The sequence below is a fragment of the Staurois parvus genome, unplaced genomic scaffold (genome assembly GCF_062004578.1).
Source record: "Staurois parvus isolate SC_StPar_1 unplaced genomic scaffold, SC_StPar_1.0 ptg000347l, whole genome shotgun sequence".
Lineage (NCBI taxonomy): Eukaryota > Metazoa > Chordata > Amphibia > Anura > Ranidae > Staurois > Staurois parvus.
Genome location: NW_028318143.1, coordinates 327,164 through 353,347, shown reverse-complemented (window position 1 = coordinate 353,347; position 26,184 = coordinate 327,164).

The window sequence follows — 26,184 nt, the reverse complement described above, 5'->3', positions numbered from 1 at the left end:
CCCATTACTTTTGGTCCCTTAACAAGTGGGAGGCACAAATGCAAACTGTTGTAATTCCTACACCGTTCACCTGATTTGGATGTAAAGACCGTCAAATTAAAGCTGACAGTCTGCAGTTAAAGCACATCTTGTTCGTTTCATTTCAAATCCATTGTGGTGGTGTATAGAGCCAAAAATGTTAGAATTGTGTCAATGTCCCAATATTTATGGATCTGACTGTATGTTTGCTATTTTTGGCAAGGGTGAAAGCCATATAGGGAGTGACAAATCACTTTATTAACCCAGGAACTCTTCCTAGGATTAGCCATTTTTAGTTTGCTATTTTTGGTTATAGATACAGTATTTCCCTATAAGACGGTAATTTACTTTTTTTTGCTTTAGTGGTGGTCATATGCTTACCATTGAGGGGATGTTTGGGCTATATAAAAAAAAAAAACCACAAGCATCCATACTCACCTCCATGCTGCGGCATCGTTGTGATGCGGCAGCTGTCCCACGTGAGCTCTAAGCTCAGAGATCTTATGACTTTTGATCAGTTCTTACTCAGCTGGGAGTGTAGAGCAGCGACTCTCAGTCACTGCTTTCCACTCTCCCCCAACAGCATTCACTGGAGCACCTGAGCTGGAGCCATTTGATCAGTCAGCTGGGTGAATCCCAACAATATGATGGGGATCCTTCCAGAGCCTGGAGAAACTTTGTGACGTCAGCAGATAGCGGCCAAAAGCCTGCTATTCGCTGTCTCTGGGTCACAGGGGAGCAAAAGTGTGCGCATTTCTGTGACTCAGAAGAGAAGTACGGCCAAAAAAGGCTTGGCCATGCTTCTCTTGTATTTGTTCCTTGACAAAAACAATGGACAGAATTCCTCCCACTGCTAATAATGATGGGGCACAATTTTACTGACACCATTGATGGGGCACAATACCTTCCACTCGCACCAATAGGTCACTATTCATTCCTTTAATAAAAATTATGAGAATCTAAGTCTTCCATGGATGCCAACAGTAGGACACTACACTCTCCGGCAACTTTATTTGGTACACCTATTCAATTGCTTGGTAACACAAATTGCTAATCAGCCAATCACATGGCAGCAACTCAATGCATTTAGGCATGTAAACATGGTGAAGATGACTTGCTGAAGTTTAAACCGAGCATCAGAATGGGGAAGAAAGGGTATTTAAGTCACTTTGAATGTGGCATGGTTGTTGGTGCCAGACAGGACTGTTCTGAATATTTCAAAAACTGCTAGGATTTTCACAAAACGACCATCTCTAGTGTTTACAGAGAATGGTCCAGAAAAATCAAAAAGATCCAGAGGTCGGCAGTTGAGTGGCCGAAAATGCCTTGTTGACGTCAGAGGTCAGAAAAGAATGGGTAGACTGGTTGCTGCAACATTCAGATGGTAGGGTCAGAATTTGGCCTAAACAACATGAAAGCATGGATCCATCCTGCCTTCTATCAACAATTCAGGCTGGTGGTGGTGTAATGGTGTGGGGGATATTTTATCGGCATTAGCAGGGTGTACCTAATAAAGCGGCTGGTGAATGTATTTCTTCTCCAACTTACCACATACGCTAGCTCATTTTTATTACTCCCACTGACCACCAAGCCTGGGGCATAGTTCACTCATACTGACCACTGATGCTGGCATTTTTTACTGCCACTTAATCCCCTAAAATCTGGACAGTGATCTGACTTTCTTTTGAAAGTTTGAGGACCCCTACGCTACACTTTCTAACCCTTCTGTGCTCTTCTCAAAACTACACAAATGAGCTTTGGCTGGATTTAAACCAAGAAAAGATAAATGAAAATGTAAAAGGAAGGCCCGGAGTAAAAGAAAAGAAGACATGAACGAAGGGCTTGCAACACAGCGGTTAAAGGGGGTTGGGAGAGTCCTATTAGTTGATTGGGGAAGTGGTGGTTAAGGAGGGAGCAGGTGAAGCCACAAGGGGTGGTCTGATGGGGTGTAGCAGGGGGGCTTCAGTCAGAAGATTAGTCAAGGAAAACTTCCCTCCCGCCCACCCGTTGTTTCAGGGTTTGTTATGGTGGTGGTTGTACTGTTTGGTGCTGACAGGTAGCCTGTGGAGTGCAAGGTCCTTGTAGGTTATTGTGGGCACAAAAAAGGTACTTTGTAGGGACCTGTCTGAGGTACTGCTCCCAGTTGTTCTAAGAGGGGGTATCTGTGGGGGTTGTCTCGGCTGGAGGCCTATTTTAAGCAGGACGCAGGTATTTTCTGTTCTTGATACCTATTGGGACCTTGAAGCTTATGTTATACTGTGTTTATTTTAAATGTTATTTATTGATGGTTGTAATAAAAGGCCGTTTGGGCCATTAACTCCAGCTTGTTGTCTGAGTGGTTACTTCCGGTAAAAGGGGGAAGGTAATGGTCAGGGGGGGGGGGACTGGGAACAAGCCATCTTTAGTCCCCTGGTCAAGCCTATTTTGCAAATGCCAACTAACCAGTATTTCCAACTGCTATGCTTCGAACTGCATGTCTACTGGGCAGGACAACATTTCCAGTGAATATATAATTACTATCAAACACAAGGGCTCTGACAGATAATGCAGCTTCTATCATCTTTCTTGCCTTCTTGTTTCTTCCAAGGTCCTGTCTTACTCTTTCCAGTACAGGAACACACTGGTTTTCTACCACTGTGTTAATTTTAGTTTTTGGCTCTGTACAAAAAAATGACACCAACCAAACCAAAGAAATGCAAGAGTGGCCCTAAAATAACAGACTCTGAACTACAAAAAACATCAGCAGAACAGCAAAACATCCGACAACCTGTTGTCAACGTCAGAGTTAATGATATCCAAATGAAAGGAATCTTGGATACTGGGACCCCATACTCCTTACTACACAGCAAGGAATTATTTCACCATTGGACACGTGATGACCTGATACCACTCCATAGTAAATATAGGTTTACTCTTAAGGCAGTTGGTTGGATAGATATTAAAATAGTTGGCCTCTTAAAAGGCTCACAAAATTTGGGGCCATGTGTACAACACCACAATCTTGGTAGTTGAACCATTTTGACCGAACTATATAATGTTACTCAGACATTATAAAGGACATGAAAGAGAATTATGTTTTTCAATATTGTATTCAATCGGTGAAAGCAGATTCTCCCCCCCTCCCAACTTCAATGTCAAGCTGCCCCTCTCTGGGCTGACAGCAGAGGACATGACCTGAAGCACAGCAGTCTGTCAGCAGAGGACATGGACCAGAGAAGATCATCTTGACAATGGGGTACGTGGACCATAGATTTAAAAGAGGTTTGTAGGCTGAAACCTTTCTAAATGTGTACCAAGGTGTGGATGCACTGGATGCATCTTTGACCTCTTCCACTTACCATACAAGACTACATCTAACATCAACCTTAAATAAATTATTTCAAATTGCATTATATGAGATTTGCTTATTGATTTAGTCACTGTACAGGTTTTACTGGTATTGTGCCACATAACTCTACATAGAGGTGAATGAACTGCTGGATAACTCTGACAAGCAGAACTCCAGCCAGCTGAACCTCCCCTTCTCGCCATTAGGACTCATGAACACAGGGCGTTTGCCCATCTCTTCTAGATGCCTTTGCTCCTGGCAGAGGTGTTTTGGCAGGAAAACGCTAAAAGTAAATGTGTGTCCACGTTTAGGCGTGTTCAGGTGCATCAAGCTCTTGGGCATTAATTTTTTTTTACCCAGAAAAACAATTTATATTGTTATTTTAATGCATTTAGACTTGTTTTCACGAGTCTACATGCGTCAAGAGCTTTTCTGCCAAAACGCTACTGGACGCACTGGTAGTGTTTTTTTTTTCTGCCTTTAAATGCCCCTTCCTCTAAACACCTCTAAAAGTTGATTTACTAAAACTGGAGAATGCAAAATCTGGTGCTGCTCTGCATAGAAACCACTCAGCTTCCAGGCTTTATTGTCAAAGCTTAATTAAACAAGCTGTTTGGCTGTCATGCACAGCTGTACCAGATTTTGCATGACTAAAGGTATTGCAGATATTACGGCTGCTCCTAAACCTTTAAAATCCCCTACCTAAACTTGTAACCTCCCCAAATGGAAAAAAAAAAAAACACGACACTGACCCGCACTGGAGTTTAAAAGGCCATAACAGCCATTTAACAAGTTTACAACACCAAAATTACAAATTCTTCGTAAAAACTCACCTAATCATTAATCACCTTACTGTTACTCTGGATTACCTCATTAAAGTCTAGGGTCTTAGAAGTCGACTTACAGGTGAAACTCAAAAAATTAGAATAATCGTGCAAAAGTTCATTTATTTCAGTAATGCAACTTAAAAGGTGAAATATATGAGATTACATGCAAAGCAAGATAGTTCAAGCCGTGATTTGTCATAATTGTGATGATTATGGCTTACAGCTCATGAAAACCCCAAATCCACAATCTCAGAAAATTAGAATATTGTGAAAAGGTGCAATATTCTCGGCTCAAAGTGTCTCACTCTAATCAGTTAATTAAGCCATAACACCTGCAAAGGGTTCCTGAGCCTTTAAATGGTCTCTCAGTCTGCCTCAGTAGGAATCACAATCACGGGAAAGACTGCTGACCTGACAGTTGTGCAGAAAACCATCATTGACACCCTCCATAAGGAGGGAAAGCCTCAAAAGGTAATTGCAAAAGAAGTTGGATGTTCCCAAAGTGCTGTATCAAAGCACATTAATAGAAAGTTATGTGGAAGGGAAAAGTGTGGAAGAAAAAGGTGCACAAGCAGCAGGGATGACTGCAGCCTGGAGAGGATTGTCAGGAAAAGGCCATTCAAAAGTGTTGGGGACTTTCAGAAGGAGTGGACTGAGGCTGGAGTCACTGCATCAAGAGCCACCACACACAGATGGATCCTGGACATGGGCTTCAAATGTCGTATTCCTCTTGTCAAGCCGCTCCTGAACAACAAACAACTTCAGAAGCGTCTCACCTGGGCTAAAGAAAAACCAAACCTGGTCTGTTGCTCAGTGGTCCAAAGTCCTCTTTTCTGATGAGAGCAACTTTTGCATCTCATTTGGAAACCAAGGACCCAGAGTATGGAGGAAGAATGGAGAGGCACACACTGCAAGATGCTTGAAGTCCAGTGTGAAATTTCCAGTCTGTGTTGATTTGGGGAGCCATGTCATCTGCTGGTGTTGGTCCACTGTGCTTCATTAAGTCCAGGGTCAACACAGCGGTCTACCAGGAGATTTTGGAGCACTTCATGCTTCCTTCCGCAGACGAGCTTTATGGGGATGTGGACTTCATTTTCCAGCAGAACTTGGCACCTGCCCACACTGCCAAAAGCACCAAAACCTGGTTCAATGACCGTGGGATTACTGTGCTTGATTGGCCAGCAAACTCGCCTGACCTGAACCCCATAGAGAATCTATGGGGCATTGCCAAGAGAAAGATAAGAGACATGAGACCAAACAATGCAGATAAGCTGAAGGCATTGAAGCATCCTGGTCTTCCATAACACCTCAGCAGTGCCACAGGCTGATAGCTTCCATGCCAGGCCGCATTGAGGCAGTAATTGCTGCAAAAGGGGCCCAAACCAAGTACTGAGTACATATGCATGCTTATACTTTTCAGAGGTATTGTTCTATGTACAATCCTTGTTTTATTGATTGCATGTAATATTCTAATTTTCTGAGATTGTGGATTTGGGGTTTTTATGAGCTGTAAGCCATAATCATCACAATTATGACAAATCACGACTTGAACTATCTTGCTTTGCATGTAATGAGTCTATCTCATTTATTAGTTTCACCTTTTTAAGTTGCATTACTGAAATAAATGAACTTTTGCACAATATTCTAACTTTTCGAGTTTCACCTGTATATATCGACCAAACAGCTGTATCTACCACCAACATAGACTTGAAGGCCCCCAGCTGCAAATACACTGACTCGGGGACAATTTTCCTAAAATTACCCTTGAGACAGCCAACTTACTCCTGCACCATTACTGCAGTAAATTTGCTAGGGTAGGTACACCCATACCTGTGATGGGCCCAACCCACCATTCTCCAAAATAATAAAACCATCACTGCCTTCCAAGACTCTGAGACCTCTGCCAACTGCTATGACAAAAGCAATCCAGAAAACAAGCAAATCCCCTCAAAACACAGTAACACGCCTATCCAGTAAACTACCCCAGAACCACTGAAAGGTCAGGAAGGACCAATAAAAGGTGAGCCCCACGAACACGGAGCTGTCAAACAAGCGTTCGGGAGGGCGGGAGAAACTTGTCCTAGACTATCCCAGCTCCGACTGACTCCGACCACTTTGGCACCACCCTACTATCTCTCCGAGCCACCCAGCCCCTCTTAAGCCCCCTCCAATTAGCTACCACTTTCCCTCTTCAAACCAAAACTCTATTAACCCTACGCTGCTCTGCCTATCCTGCTAACCTAGTCATGTCAGGTCTTCCTCCTATGCTGCCCATCTAGCTCCAGGCCTTGTTCTCTCTCCAGTTTTAATATGTATCTTCCCTTCATTGCAACAGAAGTGTGAGGGCCCATTCACACTCGGAACTGCATGTGAATTGCACAGAAACACTGCGCGTTTCCTGTGCGATTCACCTGCAGTTCTGTGCGGTGCGCTTTCAGCCCTGTTAATTTTGAATAGGCTGAAATCACACTGCACCAAATATACTGCATGCATTATACTTTTGTACCATGTGATCTGGTGTGGGCTGCTGTGGGCAAACACACTGCATTTGCGACCTGCATTTGGGTTGACATTACTTTGAACTGACCGCTGCAGCAAATTGTAATGGCATTCTAGTGTGAATAGGCCCTAAAAGAAAAACTTTTCACAATGAGACATTTCATTGTGTCTGGGTTCAGTTTGGGGCTACTGGGTGGGCACATGTAACAAACAGAGAATGTGGAATGCATTTTATTTTGATAAATATTACATTTCTAAATAGAGATAGATTATTCATTTTATTACTCTTCTATTACCATCAACACTCATCAGTAGGTGCTTATTAATATAAGGGCAGCATAGTGGCTTAGTGGTTAGCACTTCTACTTTTATGTTTGAGTCCCTTGTGAATGCCATCTACATGGAGTTTACATGCTCTCCTTGCATGCTTGGGCTTCCTTCCACCAATGCTGGAAGGAAAACTGGCCTCCAGTATGGTATTCTACGGAGTGCCCCCAAGATGGCTCTCTCAATATGTGCCCAAAGGCCACCTTCACACCAGAACACAATACACTTTTCCTGCACTGTATTCTTGATCTGCACTGGGTGTCAAGGTGAAGTTACTACACCCCAAAAGAAGGTCGCAAATGCAGTGTGTTGGCCTGCACCACATCCCATGGTACAAAAGTACCATGTGACCTGGTTACAGTGAGTTTCCAGAAGTAGTGCAGAATGAATAGGATCAAAATTGCACTGCACTGAACCGCAAGTGAATCGCACAAGAATGCACAGCGCAGTATGAACCGACCCAAATAGCATATAAAGCATTTTGAGTCTTCTCACAGAAAAGTGCTGTATTAACTAAAACAAAATTAACATTATTAAAGTGGATCTATAGGCAACATACAAATGATATATGAAACTGGGGTAGATTTATTAAAGGCAAATAGAATGAGAACTTTGCAAGTACAGTTGCACTCCTTTTCCCCTAGAGCAGGGGTGGGCAAACTTTTTGACTTGAGGGCCGCAATGGGCTCATATATTGGACCCGGGGGCCGGACCAAGAGTAGATGAATGATGTGTATGTGTCATCCATAGTAAGTATAGTAATATTCCCCCATAGTAAGCATAGTAATTAATCCCCCATATAGTAATTCATCCCCCATAGTAATTAATCCCCCCCATAGTAATTCATCCCCCATAGTAATTCATCCCCCATATAGTAAGTCATCCCCCATATAGTAATTAATCCCCCATATAGTAATTCATCCCCCCTATAGTAATTCATTCCCCATATTAAGTCCCCAAGTCCCCCCTGTGTCAATTCACTTACCTTTGCTCCGCGCGTTCCTCTCGCCGTGTTCCCGCGCCGTTCCGGTGTAGCATGAAAATCTGTCTCCTATGAGGATCTGTCCCCCTCGACGTATCTGCGCATGTGCCAGTTTCAGGCATTAGCAGCCGATCGGCGATCTCCGGCACATGCGAAGATACGTCGAGGGGGACAGATCCTCATAGGAGACAGATTTTCATGCTACACCGGTCTTCAGGGCGGACTGTGAGAGGAGCCTAGCTCCCCTCACGTTCATCACGCTGCCCCGCCTACACACATCCTGACAGCCATCCTGACTGTATCACGCTCCGCGGGCCGGATTAAAAGGTCCGCCGGGCCGTAGCTTGCCCATTGCTGCCCTAGAGCTTAGTGAATGTGGTGAAACTTTATTTTTTTAAAGAATACCTGCAGGATAGTTAATCTAAATTTTTGCAACCATCAGTAGCTGCTTAAAGCTAAATGCACCTTCAAAACTGCCAAAACCATAAAATTCCCCTTTATTGACTCCAATACATTTTGCCAAAATGATCTCCAGATTTTTGCCAACATTTTAGGAAAATGTAACCTCTTATTTTCACTTATCCCTACTCATTAGTGTAACACATTTATTATGATTTACTGCTGCATCATCTTACTGCAGCCCCTGGGGAAACCTAGTTGGAATTCAATTTACTCATGACATGGTCTCTAGGTTGCCTATTATGTTGTGATTTTTCCACAGCAGTGTCTCAGTGGGCATCAGATTACATGGATTTGCAACTGATTACATTGCCCGATAAACAAATAGCCAGTAGACAGAGCAACCAGGAATATGTCCATGATATGTGAGTAATAAAGGATACTCAGGTATTAGTTCAAAATGGAAATACTATACATCAAGGGGAGGCAAATATATTTAAAGTCGAACTTCAACCCCCCCAAAAAATAACAAAACAAAAACATCATAGCTCATTAGAAGGTAAAAAAACAAACAAAAAAAAACCCCTTCAGTCGATGGCTATCAGTACAGTACCCACAGTACTTCTATTCCACCACAAGGTGTTCTCCTGACCTCTGCATTCTGTGTGTTATTCACTTCTGAGCCCTGCACCCTCTGTATTACACACTCCTGAGCCCTACAGTCTCTGCAATACCCACTTCTGACCCCTGCACTGTGTCTTATGCATTTCTGAGCCCTGCACTCTCTGCTTTGCACACACCCGAGCCCTGCACTTTCTGCACTACCCACTTCTGGCCCCTGCACCCTGTGTCTTATGCATTTCTAAACCCTGCACTCTCTGCTTTGCACACACCCGAGCCCTGCACTTTCTGCAATACCCACTTCTGACCCCTGCACCCTGTGTCTTATGCATTTCTAAACCCTGCACTCTCTGCTTTGCACACACCCGAGCCCTGCACTTTCTGCAATACCCACTTCTGACCCCTGCACCCTGTGTCTTATTCAGTCCTGAGCTCTGCACACACTCCTAAGTCCTGCACTTTCAGCATTACATAATTTTGAGTCCTGCTTTCTCTGCATTAGCCACTCCTGACCCCTGAATCCTATGCCTTGTGCACTTATGAGCCCTGCACCCACTCCTGACCCCTGCACTCTGTATATATCTTATCAGGAGCTAAGAGGGGAATATATTGGAAGAAGGGGAGGATCAGAGAGGTCAGGATCAAACAGCATTTTTACACAATGCAGAGGATTAACCCCTTAGGTTCCACAGTAAATATAACAAGCATGCTTTCCTCCATATACAGATTGATTTTACTGTTGTGGGTTTAGTAACACTTTAAATTTGTGCATGTCTGTTTTTATTTGATAGGGACTACAACAATAAAGTCCCCAAGTACCTCTTTGACAGTCATCTTTCTTGTATGTTAGTTTTGGGATGTGGTGTTGGGAAACTTCCTATTAAATCTGTGGCATTATTTATTACTTAGGCTGGATGTAGAAAAGCATATGTAATGGGAGAGTTTCATTTTTTGAAATAGAATGTGCTGAGGTTTATGTGTGTCTGATAGACTCTTGCACGTTGCACAGTAATTAGAGGATATTTTGTGGGTACAAGGACTGCGGTATGTGTATAATTATTATTATTATACAGGATTTATATAGCATCAACAGTTTGCTCAGCGCTTTACAATATAACAGGAGACAATACAGCAACAATACAGTTCAATATGAGAGGATTAGGAGGGCCCTGCTCCTTGGAGCTTACAATCTAAGAGGGAGAGGCTAGTGGTACAAAAAGGTAATAACTGTGGGGGATGGACTGGTAGGAGGAATAGAAGATTCCATTATTAGCTGAGGGCAGGATAGGCTTCTCTGAAGAGATAGGTTTTCAAAGATTGCCTAAAAGTGAGCAGACTGATAAATTGGAGTAGAGAGTTCCAGGAGGATGGGGGAAGCTCTGGAGAAGTCCTGGTTTTCTGTATATACAGTCAGTAAGTTCAGGTTTTCTTTAACTATTCCCCTTTAAGCCACACCCACTGTTAGCACAATTTGGTCACATCCACAGTTCTTTATTACTCATTTTTTCTTTGGGAGGGTAAAAATGAACAGCCTCGGATGCCAGATACAGTATGTTAGGTACGTCACAAGAAGGATAAAGGAGAGAGAAAGTAAGGAAGATTGGAAAGAACGGTATTTATTAATATGGAATGCATAAATAAAACCTGTGCTAATGCTTCCAGAGTACATAATTAGCACACATATTCTTAGATAATTAGCATGTATGGGGCACATCATACATTGGTAAGTAACATAAGTAACATAAATTGCCATTTCACAGAAACACATTTATTACATTTAAGCCCTCGACAGGTGAAAGCCAGAGTTTACATATGTGGGTTAGGAGAGAATAAATTACATTACAATTGTTAATTGGTCATATGCAGATCAGGAGTTACAGTTAAGAGAAAATGGCATATAATTAGAATATGAACTACATCTGCAGAACCTTCTGTGATACCCCACCACCACCTCCCCCCCATGGAGAGCGTTTTTCTTTTTTCCCTTTCTGCCTAATGGAAAATTCATACTTTCTTTGTTTACAGACTGATTTTATAGCTTGATGATCCACACCTGCAAAACCAAAGGGAAAATTGCAGCACTGAAATGATCAACAACTAATGCATAAAATACGATTCAGTAATTGATTTCTTGTTGCTAAAATCTCAGAAAGTTTCCATGAATTCACAATTGATTTTGATGGGTTTTTTTAGAATTAAAGGAAAACTCCAATTTTACCACTTTGTTCATAATCAGAATTTACCTTACTGAAAAGGTCACTAAAGGTACACGATGATGGAGCTATGATCTAGACCAGGGATAGTCAACCTTGGCACTCCAGTTGGAGGTGAAACTACAAATTCCATGAGACTGCAAAACTCTAACAGTAGCAAGAATGGCTTCCAGAGGCCTGATGGGATTAGTAGTTTCAACACAGCTGATATTGCCTTCCCTGATTTACAGGCATACTTGTCTTTATTACGTTTTCAACAGTTTAACAGTACATAGGCAGCACAGTGGCTAAATGGTTAGCACTTCCGCCTGGCATCACTAGGGCCGTTGGTTCGAATCCCAACCACAGCACCTCCTGCCTGGAGTTTACATGTTCTCCCTGTGCCTGCGTGGGTTTTCTCTGGGTACTCCAGTTTCCTTCCACACTCCAAAAAACATGCTGGTAGGTTAATTGGATCCTGTCTAAATTGGCCCTAGTATATGAATGTAAATTAGGGACCTTAGAGATTGTATTCCCCTTGAGGGTTAGGGACTGATGTGAATGTACAATACAGTTGCAAGAAAAAGTATGTGAACCCCTTGGGATTACATGGCATTTTGCATGAATTGGGCATAAAATGTGCTCTGAACGTCATCTAAGTCACAACAATAGAAGAACACAGTCTGCTGAACATAATACTACACAAACCTTAGATATTGCCATTGTTTAATTGCACATAACATGTAAACATTCACAGTGCAGAGAAGAAAAAGTATGTGAACCTTTGGACTTAACTCGTTGACCCTCCTTTGGCAGCAATAACCTCAACCAAACGTTTCCTGTAGTTGCAGATCAGACCTGCACAATGATCTGGAGTAATTTTGGACCACTCCTCTTCACAAAATTGTTTCAGTGTAGCAATATTCTTGGGATGTCTGGTGTGAATCACTCTCTTAAGGTCATGCCACAGCATTTCAATCGGGTTGAGGTCAGGACTCTGACTGGGCCACTCCAGAAGGCATATTCTGTGCTGTTGCAGCCATTGTTTTGTTGAATTACTTGTATGCTTTGGGTCATTGTCCTGTTGCATCACCCATCCTCTGCAGAGCTTCAGTTGGCGGACAGATGGTCGTACGTTTTCCTGCAAAATGTCTTGATAAACTCTGGAATTCATTTTCCCATCAATGACAACAATCCGTCCAGGCCCTGAGGCAGCAAAGCAGCCCCAAACCATGATGCTCCCTCCGCCATGTTTTACAGTGGGGATGAGGTTTTGATGTTGGTGTGCTGTGCCTTTTTTTCTCCACACAGTGTTGTGTGTTCTTCCCAAACAACTCAATCTTGGTTTCATCTGTCCACAGTATATTTTGCCAGTACTGCTGTGGAACATCCAGGTGCTCTTTTGCAAACTTCGAACGTGCTGCAATATTCTTTTTGGACAGCAATGGCTTCCTCTGTTAGCATGTGCCAGAGATTTCTGTAGGTCTTTAGCTGATACTCTGGGATTCTTCTTTACCTCATGCAGCATTCTGCGCTGTGCTCTTGCAGTCATTTTTACAGGACGACCATGCCTAGGGAGAGTAGCAACAGTGCTAAACTTTCTCCATTTGTAGACAGTGTCTTACCGTGGGCACATGAACATCAAGGCTTTTGGAGATTCTTTTGTAACCCTTTCCAGCTTCATGCAAGTCAACAATTCTTGATCGTAGGTCTTCTGAGAGCTCTTTTCTGCGAGGCATGGTTCACATCAGACAGTGCTTCTTGAAACCAGTAAACCCAAAACAGGTGTTTTTTTACGGGCAGGACAGCTGTCAGCAACACATCCAATATCATCACACTGATTGGAGTCAAGGTTGGCTCACTCCTGGCTCCAATTAGCTCTGGGAGAAGTCATTAAGCTAGGGCCTCACATACTTTTTCCTCCCTGCACTGTGAATGTTTACATGTTATGTGCAATTAAACCATGGCAACATCTAATGTTTGTGTAGTATTATGTTCAGCAGACTGTGTTCTTCTATTGTTGTGACTTAGATGACGTTCAGAGCACATTTTATGCCCAATTCATGCAAAACTCCACATAATCCCAAGGGGTTCACATACTTTTTCTTGCAACTGTATATATATGTAAAGCGCTGCATAAATTGATGGCGCTATATAAGTACCTGCAATAAATAAATAATGAATAAATATCGTGTCGAGAAGGGCATCCATGACGAGATGTAGGAGATAAAAATGAGCTAGTTCCGTATAAACTAGAATATGAATCAGAAGCCAAAATGAAAACAAAACAAGAATAAAACAAAAGGGGGGAGGGGGGAGAAAATAGGAGAAGCGAAAAAAGGAGAAGTCAGTTGGAGAGAGAAGAAAGGTAAGAAGAAGAGAGGGGGATCAGGAGACGGGGACGGCAAAAAGCAGGGCCAAGGCTGTCCTTTTCCAGGATCCCCTCGAGGTGACCCCACCAGCCATATCCGATGTGAGCAGCGGGTCCAAACCGGTGGCCCCCCGGAAAAAATGCCTTCCCTGATTTAGATGGTTTTGGCTAATTTAGGCAACAATTTCCCTTGTCAATCAGCACCAGTAAATGGCACCAGACGTGTCTCGTCTACTGATCTGTGCGAAAAAACGTTCATTTATGGTAGATAATTTAGGTTGAGTGGTAGGGTTTTCCCCAAGAATCCTATCTACAGTTGCAAGAAAAAGTATGTGAACCCCTTGGGATTACGTGGAGTTTTGCATGAATTGGGCATAAAATGTGCTCTGAATGTCATCTAAGTCACAACAATAGAAGAACACAGTCTGCTGAACATAATACTACACAAACATTAGATGTTGCCATGGTTTAATTGCATATAACATGTAAACATTCACAGAGCAGGGAGGAAAAAGTATGTGAGGCCCTAGCTTAATGACTTCTCCCAGAGCTAATTGGAGCCAGGAGTGAGCCAACCTTGACTCCAATCAGTGTGATGATATTGGATGTGTTGCTGACAGCTGTCCTGCCCTTAAAAAACACACACCTGTTTTGGGTTTACTGGTTTCAAGAAGCACTGTCTGATGTAAACCATGCCTCGCAGAAAAGAGCTCTCAGAAGACCTACGATCAAGAATTGTTGACTTGCATGAAGCTGGAAAGGGTTACAAAAGTATCTTCAAAAGCCTTGATGTTCATGTGTCCATGGTAAGACAGACTGTCTACAAATGGAGAAAGTTTAGCACTGTTGCTACTCTCCCTAGGTGTGGTCGTCCTGTAAAAATGACTGCAAGAGCACAGCGCAGAATGCTGCATGAGGTAAAGAAGAATCCCAGAGTGTCAGCTAAAGACCTACAGAAATCTCTGGCACATGCTAACATTTTTGTTGACACATCTACAATAAGGAAAACATTAAACAAGAATAGAGTACATGGGAGGACACCACGGAAGAAGCCATTGCTGTCCAAAAAGAATATTGCAGCACGTTTGAAGTTTGCAAAAGAGCACCTGGATGTTCCACAGCACTACTGGCAAAATATACTGTGGACAGATGAAACCAAGATTGAGTTGTTTGGGAAGAACACACAACACTATGTGTGGAGAAAAAAAGGCACAGCACACCAACATCAAAACCTCATCCCCACTGTAAAACATGGCGGAGGGAGCATCATGGTTTGGGGCTGCTTTGCTGCCTCAGGGCCTGGACGGATTGTTGTCATTGATGGGAAAATGAATTCCAGAGTTTATCAAGACATTTTGCAGGAAAACGTACGACCATCTGTCCGCCAACTGAAGCTCCGCAGAGGATGGGTGATGCAACAGGACAATGACCCAAAGCATACAAGTAATTCAACAAAACAATGGCGGCAACAGCACAGAATACGCCTTCTGGAGTGGCCCAGTCAGAGTCCTGACCTCAACCTGATTGAAATGCTGTGGCATGACCTTAAGAGAGCGATTCACACCAGACATCCCAAGAATATTGCTACACTGAAACAGTTTTGTGAGGAGGAGTGGTCCAAAATTACTCCAGGATCATTGTGCAGGTCTGATCTGCAACTACAGGAAACGTTTGGTTGAGGTTATTGCTGCCAAAGGAGGGTCGACCAGTTATTAAGTCCAAAGGTTCACATACTTTTTCCTCCCTGCACTGTGAATGTTTACATGTTATGTGCAATTAAACCATGGCAACATCTAATGTTTGTGTAGTATTATGTTCAGCAGACTGTGTTCTTCTATTGTTGTGACTTAGATGACGCTCAGAGCACATTTTATGCCCAATTCATGCAAAACTCCACGTAATCCCAAGGGGTTCACATACTTTTTCTTGCAACTGTATCCATATGTCATTCATGATGATCTTAACCATAACTGGATGAAATTTAGTTTGCTAAAGTACTGTGTATGATAAAAATCCGTTTTTTTTATCCACTTCCTATGTACATGCACTTCCTCCAGCATCAGCTACACATCATGGCTCTGGACCAGCTTCCTGAAAGTGACCATAGTGAACCATGTATATGTAATGTAATGTCCAACTATTCACAGCATATGTGAGTCTTAGCTCTGGCCAGCTGTTCAAAAGACATACAGATCTCAAGCCTTTTTCTTGTGTGTATAAAGAGAGATTGCAACTTTTGCTTTGTATGTTGGAAGCGTAGCACCCTCTAGTGTGCCACTAGAATAGTATAGTGTATCGTAGGTAAAATCGTCATGTATGACTCGTGGTAGTTCTACGAGTCTGTGACTGAGGTCGGGTTTTTGTAGGTCAGCTAGATGACTCAACAGGTTGTGGCTCTTTCGCCTCCTCCTGACTCTGGAAGACCATAAAACCTTCCAAAATTCGGTACGTAGGAAGGGGTGGAGGTCTGATCTGCATATTCATGGGGGGTCCAGCCAATCCCAGGTTTGGAGGCCCTGGTAGAGTGGTGGACTGGCCTATAAATATGGGAGAGTCAGGCTCACAGGGGAGTCGGGTGGAAGATGGAGTGCTGAGGAGACTGTCGTTGCCTAGGAGGGTTCCCCTCGATCTGGGGAGGGGGCAACTTCCAGGCTGTGCTCGGGCTGGCTCAGTAGGATACATTCAGCAGACAGGTGCAAATGGGATTAAGGCCTGGAGCAGCAGGGAGCAAAGAGGGCAGAGCGAGTACAGCAACACACTGTGGGATGCACAAGGGGAAAGACTGTCACAAGTAGCAAGCTTTCTAAGGACAATGCTGGGCTCAATCCCTAATTCATGTCCCGGGAGATCTTCCGGGAAGCCAGGTGGTCTGGTAGTGCTTTCAAGCTGTGGAGCTGGGAGCAGCTCCGTAGGGGGAGAGAAGATGTCTCTGCATATAGCTATGAGAAGTAAAGTGATTTTTGAGGGGCTGCTAGTTCCTCGCTTGTGAAGGGCAGCTGCTACTGATCCGCGATGACTGATGGCTTTAAAGGAAAAGAAAAGTCCAGGATATTCCTTTGTACATAACAGGGAAGTGTCCCCCTTCCATTGATTTAAGCCAAACTGGGCATTCCCTAATAAAACAACAAAACCAGAGAATTTTTACTTTACATTTTTGTGGGATTTTTAAGGCAACCTTGAAACATATACAAAGAAGTCACTTGTTAAAAAGATCAACATTTTATTTTAGCATTCTCTCCGTGTCGGCAGCGATCTCCAACATGGCGCCTTGTCTGGTCTCCGGAAGCGTGTCATTCCAGAGTCGGATGTTACGTCAATGCGCATGGGGCTTTTGTGCCTGCGCAGTTGAGATGAACGCCGTGGATGGGCGCCATTTCCTCTCTAGCTGATTTACTGTGCACATGGGAGGAAGTCCATGTATTACACTTACTTTGGACCCTATAAAAGGCCACTTTTTGCACTATTATATACCACCCTATCTAACCTTACTCTGGGAGGAAACACATTTATTGTGCCCGGCGTTGGCCCCCTGGAAGGTTATGGTCTGAACAACAATACCAACTTGAACATTACTACATTGCCGCATAGTTTATGGTGAGTTAAATGTTAGTAATTATTTTGATATTCATCTGTTTGCAAATTATATAGCTGATACATCTAAATACACATTTCTTATTGCTGTTACAAGCAAGTAAGAAAAGATGAGGGGGGTGTATCAGAGCAAATACTGCTGAAAGTCCTTGGTAATCTTGGTATGGGGTAATGGTGGTAGGTGTGGTTGTAATATGTAGAACGTGGGGATCCGTGTAGCAAAGCTTCCAAATAGGTTGTAGCAGACTCTGTGGATGACAGAAGGAGAGAAGCGCCTCTAAGTGCAATATGTCTCTTTATTGAAGAAAATATGTGAAGGAACACTCACATAGGTAAGGTAACAGTAAGCATAAAAACCGTGGTTAAATAGTAGGGTGGTATCCAGGGTGAAACAGTAGGAACATGGATACCAGTAGAGTAGGATACCACCCTACTCTTCACCCTGGATACCTTCGAAACGCGTCAGCTATACTGAGTGTCTACCCACATGATGGGATTCACGCTGGCTTCTTATCTTTGAAGTCCCTTTGAGGACTACATGCCTGATTTTATTCGCTGTTTATGAGTACCTATCTTCTATTAATAAATTCTGTTACTGAGGTAATGCGCAAGGTTGGTGCGCTTCTTGTTTTTTGTTTCACTTTGCACCATCCCAATAGCTGGCCTGGTTGACTGGCTTAAGCAGTGTACACAAGGATCGAAATTCAGCTGGTGCACTAGGGTCTGGCCAAATTTTGATGTGTGTGGCCCCTTCCTAATTGACAGAAGCCTAGCTCCTAAACCTTTAACTCTTTGTTAAGACTGACAGTGTTCAAACCTAGTAATACATGATGAGATATCTGCCTGCACAGCACAGACAGGGTTAATTATGGCACATTGGCAAACAACTCCCCAGCCCCCTCAAACAAAGAGAACCAAGTAGGGTTTTTCCTTGCTAAAGTTTTCAGAAAACAACATCTAAAAAGGTAAGATGTCATTTTTATTTTTTCTAAGTTATCCTCTTCTTCTGAGGATGAGGATGAAGAAGAAGAAGAAGAAGTAGGATGAAAATAAGAATAATTCCAAGCCGGCAAAAAGTGTATCTGCAGATCTCCTCTATTCTGCAGATACACTTAGAGGAGCTCTGCAGATACACTTTTTGCCGGCTTGGAATTAATCTTATTTTCATCCTACTTCTTCTTCTTCTTCATCCTCATCCTCAGAAGAAGAAGAGGATGAGGATGAGGATGAAGAAGAAGAAGTAGGATGAAAATAAGAATAATTCCAAGCCGGCAAAAAGTGTATCTGCAGAGCTCCTCTATTCTGCAGATACACTTAGAGGAGCTCTGCAGATACACTTAGAGGAGCTCTGCAGATACACTTTTTGCCGGCTTGGAATTAATCTTATTTTCATCCTACTTCTTCTTCATCCTCATCCTCATCCTCAGAAGAAGAAGAAGAGGATGAGGATGAAGAAGAAGAAGAAGTAGGATGAAAATAAGAATAATTCCAAGCCGGCAAAAAGTGTATCTGCAGAGCCCCTCTATTCTGCAGATACACTTAGAGGAGCTCTGCAGATACACTTAGAGGAGCTCTGCAGATACACTTTTTGCCGGCTTGGAATTAATCTTATTTTCATCCTACTTCTTCTTCTTCTTCTTCTTCTTCTTCATCCTCATCCTCATCCTCAGAAGAAGAGGATGAGGATGAAGAAGAAGAAGAAGAAGAAGTAGGATGAAAATAAGAATAATTCCAAGCCGGCAAAAAGTGTATCTGCAGAGCTCCTCTATTCTGCAGATACACTTAGAGGAGCTCTGCAGATACACTTAGAGGAGCTCTGCAGATACACTTTTTGCCGGCTTGGAATTAATCTTATTTTCATCCTACTTCTTCTTCTTCTTCTTCTTCTTCTTCTTCATCCTCATCCTCATCCTCAGAAGAAGAAGAGGATGAGGATGAAGAAGAAGAAGAAGAAGTAGGATGAAAATAAGAATAGTTCCAAGCCGGCAAAAAGTGTATCTGCAGAGCTCCTCTAAGTGTATCTGCAGAGCTCCGCTATTTCTGACAGTTCTGGGACATTCACTCCATACAGCGGTTGAAACATTGTATCTATTTGTTTCCATAAATGGATCCATTTATGGAAACAAATAGATACAATGTTTCAACCGCTGTATGGAGTGAATGTCCCAGAACTGTCAGAAATAGCCTATTTCTGACAGTTCTGTGACATTCACTCCATACAGCGGTTGAAACCGCTGTATGGAGTGAATGTCACAGAACTGTCAGAAATTGACAGAAACTGTCACAGAACTGTCCTTCTTCTCATCCTTCTCCTTCTTCTCATCCTTCTTCTCATCCTTCTTCTCATCCTTCTTCTCATCCTTCTCCTTCTTCTCATCCTTCTCCTTCTTCTCATCCTTCTCCTTCTTCTCATCCTTCTTCTTCTCATCCTTCTCCTTCTTCTCATCCTTCTCCTTCTTCTCATCCTTCTTCTCATCCTTCTCCTTCTCCTTCTCCTTCTTCTCATCCTTCTCCTTCTTCTCATCCTTCTCCTTCTTCTCATCCTTCTCCTTTTCCTTCTTCTCATCCTTCTCCTTCTTCTCATCCTTCTCCTTCTCCTTCTTCTCATCCTTCTCCTTCTTCTCATCCTTCTCCTTCTCCTTCTTCTCATCCTTCTCCTTCTTCTCATCCTTCTTCTCATCCTTCTCCTTCTTCTCATCCTTCTCCTTCTCCTTCTTCTCATCCTTCTCCTTCTTCTCATCCTTCTCCTTCTTCTCATCCTTCTTCTCATCCTTCTCCTTCTTCTCATCCTTCTCCTTCTTCTCATCCTTCTCCTTCTTCTCATCCTTCTCCTTCTTCTCATCCTTCTCCTTCTCCTTCTTCTCATCCTTCTCCTTCTTCTCATCCTTCTCCTTCTCCATCTTCTCATCCTTCTCCTTCTCCTTCTTCTCATCCTTCTCCTTCTCCTTCTCCTTCTTCTCATCCTTCTCCTTCTTCTCATCCTTCTCCTTCTTCTCATCCTTCTCCTTCTCCTTCTTCTCATCCTTCTCCTTCTTCTCATCCTTCTCCTTCTCCTTCTTCTCATCCTTCTCCTTCTCCTTCTCCTTCCTCATCTCCAAGGGCATTTAAATTAAAGGTACAGTGTTCTGCACTAATTTAAAGGCTCTCTGAAGCCTAGAAACCCTTTTTATAAGTTAACTTCGTAGCGAATTAATTCGCATCGAATCAAATTTCTTCCTGAAATTCGGCGAATCAGCCGAATCGAATTTTTGAATAATTCGCTCATCTTTAGTCAAAATCTAACAAGGGATCAAAGAGCAAACTAAGCCAAAAGCCACAAGATACCTGAATGCTCATACGGGTATTGAATACAAACTCATGTCATAATTTGGACTGTTCTATGTTGGGTTGGTTCTGTTCTATTTGCTGACTTTTGTAAGTAAAAGGAGTTTCATTGCAATGACAAGCCTCTGTGTGAGGATCTACGGGATTGAAGTGTCTAATACAGCCAATGTGCTGTTACGCCTGTTGTGTGAAAATATAAAACAACGCATAGTCATGGTTAATGTTCATATTACTGTGAATTGAAGATTTACGTATATAGTGAATTTCTTTTGTCATTATTTATTGACCTTAGTATAGTTGAAGTGTTACTAAATCCACAACAGTAAAAATCAGTCTGTTAATCCTCTGCAGTGTGAAAAATCGCTGTTTGATCCTGACTTCTCTGATCCCCCCTTCTTCCAGTGCCCCCCTCTTATCTCCTGATAAGACATATCATGTTAAGACACTCTGCACATGCTCAGTTTGATGTGTATTGCTAGAGATTTTTTTTGTGGGAAAGTGCATTTGATCAGCACAGGGCCAATCAGCACTGATGACAGAGGTCAGGGGTTCTGCATCCTCCTAGAGCAGAGGAAAACTCCTCCTACAAGCTCTAACCAGTGCTCTGCTGGACAGTGATAGAAGTCACAAGACTGGTCTAACTGCTGATGAGAAAAGGTATTTATCAGTTTATATTTACTAAAACAATTGCATTTCCATGTTGTGTGTACTGTGGGAGATCGGATATAGTGAATGCAGGGTCCTGGGAGACCAAATATAGTGAATGCAGGGTCCTGGGTTTAGTAACACTTTAATATACTGCCATCGTGTGGTCATTTTGGTTGGTTTTTTTTTCCGTTCTATGTTCCCTCCCACTTGTGATTTATTTCCTCTTCCTTTCCACTCTGTCTTGATTGGGATGAATATGGCTGCTAGTCTCTAGGCCACATGTAATCTGCTCGAACCGAGAACACATTGCCATGGTTTGACCTACAAAAAACGTATTTCATCTGCCCCATCTTGTTGTCTGCTGTTAACCTCCTACTTTCAATAAAGATTTTCATGGATTAGAAAGTATTTGGTGAGTTCAGCCAGGGGCAGACTGACCATTTGGAAACTCGGGCACTGCCTGAGGGCCTGGGGTCAGTGGGGGGCCCCATGAGATGCCCCTGGTACCTTTTTCATAGGCTTTTTTGAGTTTGGGCAAGGACACAGGGGCCCCATGATCCCCTATTGCCCGGGGGCCCCATGAGTTGTCAGTCTGCCCCTGAGTTCAGCTATCTCAAAGACTGTCCATACAGGCCAGGCATAGAGGTCTCAGCAAGGAATATGTCATTAATACAACAGCTGGAGTTGGAATAGCCAACATCTGGGAAGTGGAGTACGTTATGTGCCTAACCCAGTGGTAGGCAACCTGCGGCTCTCTAGCTGTTGTGGAACTACATTTCCCATGAGGCATTGCAACATTACAAAACTGACAATTACAGCTATGACTTGCAGAGGCATGATGGAACTTGTAGTCCTGCAACAGCTGGAGAGCCACAGGTTGCCTACCCCTGGCCTAACCAGTGGAAACCTGGCCAGTGGACAGGGTCCTGGCAGTGATAGATGACCCCCTCATGCAGCATGTGCCAGGTGACTCAGGCCCACATATAACATTGGCCATGAGTGTTTGAATGGACTTTGGGTGCTCTAACCAAGACATAGGCCTATAGTTACACATTTACATAGTTAGTCTGGCTGAAAAAGACACAAAAGTCCATCCAGTTCAACCATACAAGTGTGAGCAAAGGGGTTAACTGCGTGGTAACCAGGAGGATGGGAAGATGAGATCTCGAACCAGCATCCATGCATATTGGACAATGGGGTTTGGGCTGGGCAACCTGTGATGCCCTGTAACTGGTATCTTGAGATTAACATCCAGCTGCATGTGATGGCCGAATGGGGGAAAAAGATTGGTCCAGCCCCTAGGCTTTATAATGAGCTTTTGGAATAATCAAAATGTATTTTGGAGCAAATTGAGGCAAAATACTTTATACTTCCACTTCCTTGTGTGCACCTAAAAGGTAAACTGAATACAGTACAGAGGGATTAATACGACTATTTTATTGAATTCATCAGCTTCCAAACAATAGGCCTACTTTCTTAGTGAGTCAGTAGACAATGATGTTGAGGATAAGGCGATATGATTATTATTACTTTTATAAATAATCTTTTCTTCTGTTTTCATATGATAGTTTTAAAAAGTTGTTATTGAAGTCAGCGGGCAGATATTGAATTTGCCAAATAAAAGCATGAAGCATCTGAAAACATCAGCAAATTAAAGTTTAAATAATAGTTCTAAAAAGACATTAAGAAGTAGCGAGGCAAGTTACTTTAGCATTAAACAACATTAAAGAGGGGATTAGGGCTATTGAAATCATCCTGGTTTAATTTAAATGACAATAAGCTTAAAGAATGGAAAAAAAAAATTGTATTATGTCTGGTTACAGCCTAGGGTTCTCCTAGGGTTCTTAAAATAAATATGTAAGGCAGAAACATAGCAGATGCTAGATAATGAAATCAACCAAAAGTAGAAAAAATGGAATGTGATTTTTAATAATAAATTGGTTAATAGGGGGCTCATCTGGTCATGTGGTTGATGGGGTCCAGTCAGGCTCATATAATCAACTAGGAGTTGGTCCTCGTTCGCGTACCCTTTTTTTTTTTTTCAGTGCTGTGATTTCTGGTTCTCCTTCCCACATACAAGCACCAGCATTAGCTTTACGCCATCAGATATGCTTGTTCACCATGAGGGGCATGGTCAACACACGTGTGTGCCAGGGGTGCAGGTTGTTTCATGACTGATCAAGTTAACTTTGTAAAGGTAACTTGTTGCACTTTATAGTAATTGTAAAGTACTTTTTATAATTTTTTTTCAATAACAAACAAGTCAAACATGTTATACATATCTGCTTTGTGCTATTGAATTGCATAGAACGGTCTCAACCCTCCTCTTCTGGGGTCCTCCTTTACATGGTGTGCCACCATAGAAACTTCCTATGGGGACACACCTACAAGCTTACTCGCAAGCAGTGCCACCTGCATCCATAAGCACAGACAGAGTGGCTCGGCCCTGCGCCCCTGCTCTCTCGCCACAGGATTTGACTGAAAGCCACAAAAGCCAATGGCTCCCACTGCCTCAAAGGCTGTGGGACCAGAAAGTGAGGGGAGAGAGCCGCTACAGGCAACCGCAAAGCTGAATCAAGTGGGAACATCAGTAAACATTGAGGGAGGGGTTGGGGGGCAATACAGGCACTAAAAATGTTTACCTTAATGCAGGGAATGCATTAAGGACAAAAGTGTTTAGGCCTTAGAATGTTTGATAACTCATGGGCGCTATTCTTTACTTGGATTGACCTTTGTTGATTACTTCAGTTATAGTCCATCCGTCTTCACCTTGCTCTATCTCTGTCCTAGTGACAGAAAGAAAGCAAAAAGGGAAAGGGAGGGAAAAGAGGAGACGGGGGGAAGGAGAGAGGAGGAGGAGGAGGAGACGGGGGGGAAGGAGAGAGGAGGAGGAGGAGACAGGGGGAAGGAGAGAGGTGGAGGAGGAGACGGGGGGGGAAGGAGAGAGGAGGAGGAGATGGGGGGAAGGAGAGAGGAGGAGGAGATGGGGGGAAGGAGAGAGGAGGAGAGAGAGAGGAAGGGAAGGAGGGAGAGAGGAAGGGAAGGAGGGAGAGAGGAAGGGAAGAAGGGTGAGAGGAAGGGAAGAAGGGTGAGAGGAAGGGAAGAAGGGTGAGAGGAAGGGAAGAAGGGTGAGAGGAAGGGAAGAAGGGAGAGAGGAAGGGAAGAAGGGAGAGAGGAAGGGAAGAAGGGTGAGAGGAAGGGAAGAAGGGAGAGAGGAAGGGAAGAAGGGAGAGAGGAAGAGAGGAAGGGAAGAAGGGAGAGAGGAAGGGAGAAAAATGTGAAAGATGGACAAAGCAAGGGAGGAAGGAACTGAGGAAGGAAGGGAGAAGAGAAGGATGAGAGGAAGGAAGAGGATGAGAGGAAGGAAAAGAAGATCGGAGAGGAGGAGGAAGAAAGGAAGAAAAATAACAAGAGGAAGAAAGGAAAGAAGGAAGAGAAGAGATGAACGAGGAGAAGAGAGGGGAAAAAAGGATAATGTGACAGAGGGACAAAAGGAAGGGAGGAAGTAAGAAGAAGAGAGAGAAAGGGAGGAAGGAAGAGGAAGAGAGAGAAAGGGAGGAAGGAAGAAGAAGAGAGCAAAGTAGGAAGGAAGAAGGAGAGAAATGGAGGAAGGAAGAGAAGAAGTGAGAGAGGAAGGGAGGAATGAATAGAAGGTAGAGGGGGAGGGGGGAGGTAAGAGAAGGGAGAGAGGAAGTAAGAGAACAGGGGAGAGAGAATAGATAGATAAACAGATTCAGTGCACACAGAAGATAATTAAAAGAAAAAAAAGGAATAGATAGTGTGCCTCCAGATGGTATTATGTTAGCATACTAGCCTATTTAAAGTGGAGTTTTCCTTTAACTCTGCTGAGAACAGAGATTCTGCAAAATTGTTGAAGATCTGCTTTATTCTTGCACTACTCTCTGTACAACACAACAAATATCAGAAAGAGAGCCTATCTTGCTCTGAAATACCTCGCTAATAGATGACAGAACAGTGGTGTCTGTGGGAGTTTTTTCTCTCTGAATGAAGCAGACATCCGCCATTGTGTCTGACACATTTCATGAAATTCTCTCTAGTCCTTTACAGGCTAGATATTTTTCAAAGATGGTGATATTTTCGAAATGCCTTGCAATAAAGCTAAGTGCATTATATAGATCCCTTGGAGTGAATCAGCAGTGTACCCTGCCTTGATACTTTCATTATATCACTTGCAGTAGCCATCGTCCTTTCATGGTCTCCACACCTTTCACAGTCAACACCATCGGGAAAATTTAACAAGACGATCTCAGGCACTTTTCAGGCATTCAGATAATAAAATAGAAAAGAGAGAAAATAACTATTAATACAACCAGGAGAAAAAAAATTAGACTAAAGGAAAAAAGTTGCTGTGCAAGTTAGAAATAAGTGTGACTTGCCAATTCCTTTACATGCTTTTACACACTTTTGTTTAATTTGGTTTTAGTGAAACAATAACCCTTATGTGGAAAGAAAAAGTGCCTCTATCAGTCAGGTTCATGTGGAGGGATTAAAGAATTGGAAGCTGTGTGTCATCACTTCCCTCCTCCATTTACACGATACCCTCCCCCTTTGGTTTCAAAATTTTTGGAAAATCATACATTTTGTAGAGAACACGGAATTACAAAGTAGGATTTATCAATTTTATACAGTAACGAAAGTGATTCTTTACTTGTATTGTTGGGATGGCCAAATAGAAAATATTAAGACCACTCGTGTTAAAAACTCATTGCATTGTGGCACAAATTTAAAAATGCATGCGTTGGGGTGTAGGTCCCCATTAATGAGGGGGGGTTCCCACAGCACTCATTTTCCATCTTGTTTACTACTGGGTATTTGGGGTCCCTAGGTTGTTGCAGTTGGCAGTAGAGTCAAAGAGGGACTCTGCTTTGAAAATATTGTGTCGCCATGTGAGTTTGGACTTTCGGGAACTCCCTTAGGGGAAATGAATGGCTACATCCTTGGGAAGATGTGGGAAAGGACAGATGGGCTCCAATTTAGCAGAGAACAGAAATTTGAAGCTTCCAGAAAAGATGTGGGTACAGAGGCTGTACCAACTT